General features: G+C 30.8%; 2 long non-coding RNA genes across 2 annotated transcripts; both read right to left on the minus strand.

The window, feature by feature from the left end:
- Nucleotides 1–1064: 1064 nt before the first annotated feature.
- On the minus strand, nucleotides 1065–2238 carry LOC141664304 (uncharacterized). Its single transcript, XR_012551953.1, has 4 exons — nucleotides 2121–2238; nucleotides 1821–2037; nucleotides 1363–1454; nucleotides 1065–1279 (listed from the first exon to the last, which is right to left on the minus strand). It is a non-coding gene; the product is annotated as an uncharacterized LOC141664304 (long non-coding RNA).
- Nucleotides 2239–2668: 430 nt separating this feature from the next.
- On the minus strand, nucleotides 2669–3937 carry LOC141664395 (uncharacterized). The gene is made up of 3 exons (XR_012552004.1): nucleotides 3672–3937; nucleotides 2896–2960; nucleotides 2669–2813 (listed from the first exon to the last, which is right to left on the minus strand). It is a non-coding gene; the product is annotated as an uncharacterized LOC141664395 (long non-coding RNA).
- Nucleotides 3938–7962: the final 4025 nt, after the last annotated feature.

Genomic DNA, 7962 nt, shown 5'->3' on the forward strand with positions numbered 1-7962 from the left:
TAAAACGAGAATAAATAACATTGTTTATTATCTTAGATTGTATTTTAACATATGTTATTATTTTCCAAAATAAACGGTATATAAATAATTTATATTTCTTAAAATACTAGGCTAAAAATGCTTAAATGCCATGTTTTCTAATGTGGCCATAGGCTTTAAAAGTGTTGCAATGGGCCTATTTTTGACATATGCAAGAAAAAATGGGCGTTGCATGTGGGAGCGTTTGATTTGACTTAAAACCAAAATGAAGTAGAGTACTGCTCTGAAATGTTCTCATAATTCGAATTGTTGTGGAATACAAATCATGGCTTTGTTAGTGTTTAATATAATGGTTTTTGAGTTTCGAGTTTTAATGGTTGCCTCTCCTGGCATGAAGCCTACCAGTACAACATATTTGCAATCATACAACTGTTTTTTTGCCCTTGTGTGAAAGGTAGAGTTTCCGTTGTCTATCCAACACTCGTGTGATCAAAGGTTGGACAACGCTTGTTTATACACTTGTAATAAGCGAGATTCAACAACACTGATTACAATCAAGAATTCATAATGGGTACTCTATATTAACCATTGTTAGGAAATTTTTTAAATAACTGTTTCTTTATTCAACTATTGTCTACGTAACTTAACAACAACGGTTTTGTAGAAAAACCATTATTGTTTACTCATTCGATATTTTCATAAACAACAGTTTATAAACTTCTTTTAACTAGTTAAAACCGTTGTCATGAATGTTTTTTGTTTAAAAGACAATGGTGTAAAAGATTTAATCCATTGCAAACAATATTAAAAGACAACAGTGTTTTTTTAAAAAAATATGTGCAGTGAGACATACAACGGTTTTTATCATTTTTTAGTGGGTTTCACACAACTGTTTATAAAATTAATCTCATTATTTAAAAATACATCAATTTTAAAATAAAATGATATTATAATAATTCAATTGTTATTTCAGAATTGAAATTAAATTTACAATACAAAGGTTCTCTACAAGAATTACAACTATAACTTAAAATCTATTTCTAAACATGCTCATTTTGCCATCGAGTGCCATCGAATTCCCTCTTGAATCTAACCTTAGAGCTTGCTTAAATCATTTTGCTCCTTACCTTTGCAGTATCATGACACATTTGCAACCATATACACATTACAAATAAATGAAGTTAAAGAAATGGAATGCAAATAAATCAACAGATTCACGGATTTGAAGGCATTATCTTAAGAAATTGGTTTTGGTTTGTCAGCAACAGAGTCTAGGAAAATTGTTCCAGTTCAACTCTTCCTGAAAACAACAAATATGGTTCCATAAGAATAGCCCTTACAAAAACTCCACAAATTCAAGAAGAAAGCTATAAAAACACATACCAAGGTCACAAAAGTTATTTCCTCTTCTTGATACTAGAAGGTGGGCTTTCAACAGTCTGCCTTGCCACAAACTGCTTTGAAGGTGTCAGATTCTGGCATAAAAGAAATTGAGAAAACAAAGTTCATAAAAAATTGTCGGGAACTAAATGATAAGGCTAGTGAAATGCTCATGATTCTGACAAATACAAAGTTTATTTGGTATTTTAGAGGCGCAATCTCAAACCAAGAAAAAATCACTTGTAATACAACCAATAATAGATGAACTACTAAATACCCCAAATCATGCTACACTGTGTTAAAGGAGTAAACTGGAGGTGTTTTGTTACTTAATCTTTGCAAGTTTCTTCTGCTTTAGAGGCGCAATCGCAAAAAAAAAAAATCACTAGTAATACAGCCAACAATAACAACCCATGCTAGACTGCGTTAAAGGAGTAAACTGGAGGTGTTTTGTTATTTACCCTTTGCAAGTTTCTTCTCTTTTCGAGCCTGCCTCTCCCTCTCATCAAACTCTTGGTTTTCTTTTTCCACCAACCGAATGAGTGTGTCACATCTCCTCACGAGCTATATGGTAGTACATGATTTGATAAACCAATCAAAGCGATATAAAGGTGGTGTCCGGAATGCTGCTTTAAGCTCATCGCAGTTCCCATACCCAAATTTATGAGTCATGCATAACTAGAAAAAAAAGAATATAAGTATTGCTCACTAGTAAACAAGAATCAAGTTCTTAAGAGACTAAACATCCTTCATATACTCACCATGAAACAATCACATTCTTCATTGTACAATTTTCCTTTTTTCTGACCATAGTGGATCTTTAATTCCATCCAAGGGTTCTTATAACCTCATCCTTGTGGAAAATTCTAGCCTCACCGCTTTCAATATTTTTTATGATTCTTTCATTATCTGGAGACAGAACATTCAACAATTAACAGTCTTTTTAACATTGTGTTCCTAACCTATACTTAACGAGGGAATATCAGGATTCAGGACTCTAATAGCACAAGTTCTATTTTATCATCACAATCCTCTTTTTGATTTCAAAATATTGCAATAATTATACATATTTTAGCAACGCCATTGGACTTGATGATAGCAGCTAAAATTACAAGAAAGCATGCATAGAGAATGTAAGAAAAAATTCCTTACCCTAATTACCTATTTATATTTACTACGAACACCAGGATATTTATTTATTTTACTGATATGTGTTCAAATGATGAAAATCATACACGGTTATTTTTAAACAAAAATCATCAATGTAGAAAACAAGCAACGCACTTACCATTCAAATCTTTGTATCTTTCTTTGAAAACTTCTCCATATCTCTCAACCTCTTCTTTTGTTTTAACTTCCATTTTAGAGGCATTACCTTTGACATCATTGCGGCCATACTTCTCACAAGCCCTTATGAAACTATTGAAATCTTTCTTGCTCCATGTTGAAAACCCCTAAAATCACAGTCATTTGAGTTTTTGGTAAAGAGAGGGAGGTTTAGATTAAAAATTAAAATTTTATAAAAAGGTTATAGACCTCTTCCAACAACTGCTCCTTCTCCTCTTGCTCTTCAACCGCAACCGTCAAAGGATAGCCCACATCTATCATAATAATTAGAATGTTACCACAATATAAGATTGATTAACTATAACTAAACATATAAAAGTTGAAGCTCACAACCTTCAGATTCATCAACATCTACAGAGTCTTTTGTCTGATTTTTATGCTGAGCTATCTACACAGCATTATTAAAGCAATGATTTCAGTTAGAACTATTGTAAGGCTAAAACAATATTGCTAGTCCGTCTTATTACAAGCAACAATGTATACCCACCATTTGATATTGAACTTCTTTTTCATACAGCTCACTGAGCCTTAGCATATTAAAGAACTGAAAGTCATGCTTACACAAAGGGGAAAAAATTTGGTCCATTAATCATTAAGAGAAAGAATAATCAAAGAAGAAAGCCAAAGTAAATTGAATGACAGAACTATTCTAAAAATGGTCAGCAGATAGTTTAACATGATTCTGCTTGGTGCATAGCTGGCTTTACGTCTCATGTACTGCTCTGTCAATTTGAAATCTGTAAAAATATACATCAAGTAGTTGAAACATTACTACAAAATGGACCTACAAACATCACTCTCTGGCTAAAAAATAAAAGCCTAGTGGAGTGGGGATATACTAATTACAGCCAATTACTCAATCCTTGACTACTCAAAATTAATTAAAAATTCAAAGCCTCAACTAATTAAAAAAAATAGGGTTCAAAATTGAAACCCCGAATTAGAACTTGGTTTTTAAAACTTACCCAATTCAATCTTTACACTCCAACGTGTAATTCTTTGAATTTTTCAACTCACAACCCCAAATCTTCAACTCAAAACTTTGGTATGACCTGGAAACTTGTGTAGAGAGCAGAGTGAGGGGAGATGCGAGCAATTAGATCTTCACTATCGAGAGCTGTTAGAGAAGCCGTAAATCATTATCTTGTAATTGGAGAGAGAGAGAGGGGGATAGAGAAAGTTAACCAACAGCGGAACAATGAGAATGAAAAATTATCAATTAAGAACAAAGTCGGAGACCTATTTGTGAAGCAAAGGTAAATGGGAGATATAAGTTTAGATAAGGTCTCAGATTGAAAGTAAGAGGGGGAGATTAAGGGGGGAACCAAATTTTGTGCAGGGGAAATAATAGACCGATGGAGGGAAATAAAATATTGTGTGATATTAATAAAAAATTAAATTTTAAGTATTTAATTTTTAAATATTTAATTTTTCATTTAATTAAGATCAAATCAATAGAAATATAAATTTCATATTTTTTACTTATTTTTATAAATGACTAATGTAAATATATTTGTCAAAAAAAGAATTTTAAAAATTAATCTTGTAAATCGGGAATGAGTCTCGTTGTCAGGAGTGTTACTTTAATTAGATTTTTCTAATCGTGATATGTACGATGAATTTTTAAATTTTTTAATAATTTTTTCTTATGACTAAAATTGATATATTTTAAAATCCGTACGGTTGGATCGTCGAAAAAAAATATCTTAAAAATTAATCTTGTAAATCGGGAACGAGTCCCGTTATCGCGAGCGGTACTTTTACTAGGTTTTTTAATCCGGACATGCAAGATAAATTTTAAATTTGTTAATAATTTTTTCATATGACTGAAATTGATGTATCTTAACATCCGTACGGTTGGATCGTCAAAAAAATCATTTCAAAAATTAATCTTGTAAATCAGGAACGAGTCTCGTTGTCCAGAGCGGTACTTTTACTAGATTTTTCTAATCCTGACATGCAAGATGGACTTCAAATTTTTTAATAATTTTTTCATATGACTAAATTTGATATATCTTAACATCCGTAAGGTTGGATCGTCGAAAAAATTATTTCAAAAATTAATCTTGTAAATCAGGAATGAGTTTCGTTGTCGGGAGCAGTACTTTTTCTAGATTTTTCTAATCCTGACATCCAAGATGGATTTCAAATTATTTAATAATTTTTTCATATGACTAAAATTGATATATCTTACCGTCCGTACGGTTGGATCTTTGAAAAAATCATTTAAAAAATTAATCTTGTAAATCAGGAACGAATTTCGTTGTGGGGAGCGGTACTTTTACTAGATTTTTCTAATCCTGACAAGCAAGATGGATTTCAAATTTTTTAATAATTTTTTTATATGACTAAAATTGATATATCTTAACATCAGTATGGTTGGATCATTGAAAAAATCATTAAAAAAATTAATCTTATAAATCAGGAACGAGTCTCGTTGTCGGGAGGGGTAATTTTACTAGATTTTTCTAATCTTGACATGCAAGATAAATTTCAATTTTTTTAATAATTTTTTAATATGAATATAATTTATATATCTTAACATCAGTACGGTTGGATCGTCGAAAAAATCATTTCAAAAATTAATCTTGTAAATCAGGAACGAGTCTCGTTGTCTGGAGCGGTACTATTACTTGATTTTTCTAATCATGACATGCAAGATGGATTTCAAATTTTTTAATAATTTTTTTATATGACTAAAATTAATATATCTTAACATCTGTACGGTTGGATCGTCAAAAAAATCATTTCAAAAATTAATCTTATAAATCAGAAATGAGTCTCGTTGTCAGGAGGGGTAATTTTAATAGATTTTTCTAATCCTGACATGCAAGATGAATTTCAATTTTTTTAATAATGTTTTAATATGACTAAAATTGATATATCTTGACATCCATGTGGTTGGATCATTAAAAAATCATTTTAAAAATTAACCTTGTAAATCAGAAACGAGTTTCGTTGTCGGGAGCGGTACTTTTACTAGATTTTTCTAATCTTGACATCCAAGATGGATTTCAAATTTTTTAATAATTTTTTCATATGACTATAATTGATATATCTTAACATCTATACGCTTGGATCGTCAAAAAAATCATTTCAAAAATTAATCTTGTCAATCAGGAACGAGTTTCGTTGTCCGGAGCGATACTTTTACTAGATTTTTCTAATCCTGACATGCAAGATGAATTTCAAATTTTTTAATATTTTTTTCATATGACTAAAATTGATATATCTTAACATTCGTACGGTTCGATTGTTGAAAAAATCATTTCAAAAATTAGTCTTATAAATCAGGAAAGAGTCTCGTTGTCGGGAGGGGTAATTTTACTAGATTTTTCTAATCCTAACATGCAAGATGAATTTCAATTTTTTTAATGATTTTTTAATATGACTAAAATTGATATATCTTAACATCCGTACGGTTGGATCGTCGAAAAAATCAATTCAAAAATTAATCTTGTAAATCAGGAAGGAGTTTCATTGTCGGGAGCGATACTTTTACTAGATTTTTCTAATCCTGACATGCAAGATGAATTTCAATTTTTTTAATAATTTTTTAATATGACTAAAATTGATATATCTTAACATCCGTATGGTTGGATCATCGAAAAAATCATTTCAAAAATTAATCTTGTAAATCAGGAACAAGTCTCGTTGTTGGTAGTGATACTTTTACTAGATTTTTCTAATCCTGACTTGCAAGATGAATTTTAAATTTTTTAATAATTTTTTCATATGACTAAAATTGATATATATTAACATCCGTACGGTTGGATCGTCGAAAAAATTATTTAAAAATTGAACTTTGTAACCAGAAATCTCATTTTATACAATAATACTTTTACAATGGTTTCCTTGAAACACCATTGTGTAAAGATAAACTAAGACAATGCTTTTTTTTATTATAAAACCGTTGTGTAAGTATATCAGCTTTTTTCAATCTAACGGCTAATATCTAATCTCATTTCAATCAAGGGCTGTCATTGTGACACTTCAGCAATCCGAGTAATATGTTTACAACCTATCATGCGCTCCCACCTCATCAAGTGGTGCCCATTTAAATTATAAAATAACTATTTCAGACAACTGTTTTATTCCGTTGTATGAAGGTTTTTAAGACAACCCTTTTAAAAATTGTTTTGTGAATTACACAACGTAATACCTAAAAGCTTGTATGAGACCAACTAAGGAAACTCTTTCGTTTTAACATAAAACCGTTGTATAAGAATATCATCTAAGTTTTGATCTAACGGCCGATATCAAATCTCATTTCAATAAAGGGCTCTCATTTCACCACCTCAGCAATCCTTGTGAATGATTTACCACCTATCACGTTCTGCCACCTCAATACGTGGTACCCATTAAAATTTCTCAGACAACTGTTTTCATTCCGTTGTTTGATGATTTAGAGGACAACCTTTCTAAAAAACCATTGTCTAAATTACACAATGTAATGTTAAAACCGTTATCTTCTAACCCTATACATTAACATAGTAACAATGGTTTGTAATCGTTGTGTTAAACATCTACAACAACACTATATTTAAAAAACCGTTGCCTGACTCGATGAGAGGATACAACTTGTACAACAGTTTAAAAAAAATGGATATCTGTTGTCTATTTTGGAGCTCACACAACTATTTTTTTTGCAAATTTAATTCACCGTTATATGATTTTTTAGGATGACGGTTTTTTTTTAAACCATTATTTGTCAAGTGTTGTCTGATTGCAAATTTCTTGTAGTGTACGTATTATCATATTGTAGAGAATCACCCCAAAGCATAATTTTAGGATGATGGGTAGAGCCATTAATATAGTGGATGAGTCTAGGGTTACAATAAGGTTGTGACATTAGCTGGACAAGTCTTCTTAATTAAAAGGAAATTAGGACTCATGTAAGGAAGTGGATTCTAGATCCTTCCTTGTAGGAGTTAGTGTCCATGTTGTACGTCACATCTCTAGTTTTTTAGCTGTATTAGGCCTTGTAGGCTTTGTTGACGGACAACCTTCATTTGTGGATATTGAGGACTTGCCATTTTCGGTCTGTGACATGCCTTGACTAACCTCGTCTCTATTGGGTTTTGGACATCAATTCCAAGTCTAATTAATGCAAATTTTTTATGTCTTAAGGGTTTATTTTTAACCCATATCACCAATATTTTTTTTTTGATAAAACACAATTCCCAAAATTTTGATATTAGTTATTTTTTAAAAAAAATAATAAGTAATTATCAACTTGAAATTTTAATAACCATG

Source organism: Apium graveolens, chromosome 6 (genome assembly GCF_009905375.1).
Source record: "Apium graveolens cultivar Ventura chromosome 6, ASM990537v1, whole genome shotgun sequence".
In the NCBI taxonomy this organism is placed as follows: domain Eukaryota; kingdom Viridiplantae; phylum Streptophyta; class Magnoliopsida; order Apiales; family Apiaceae; genus Apium; species Apium graveolens.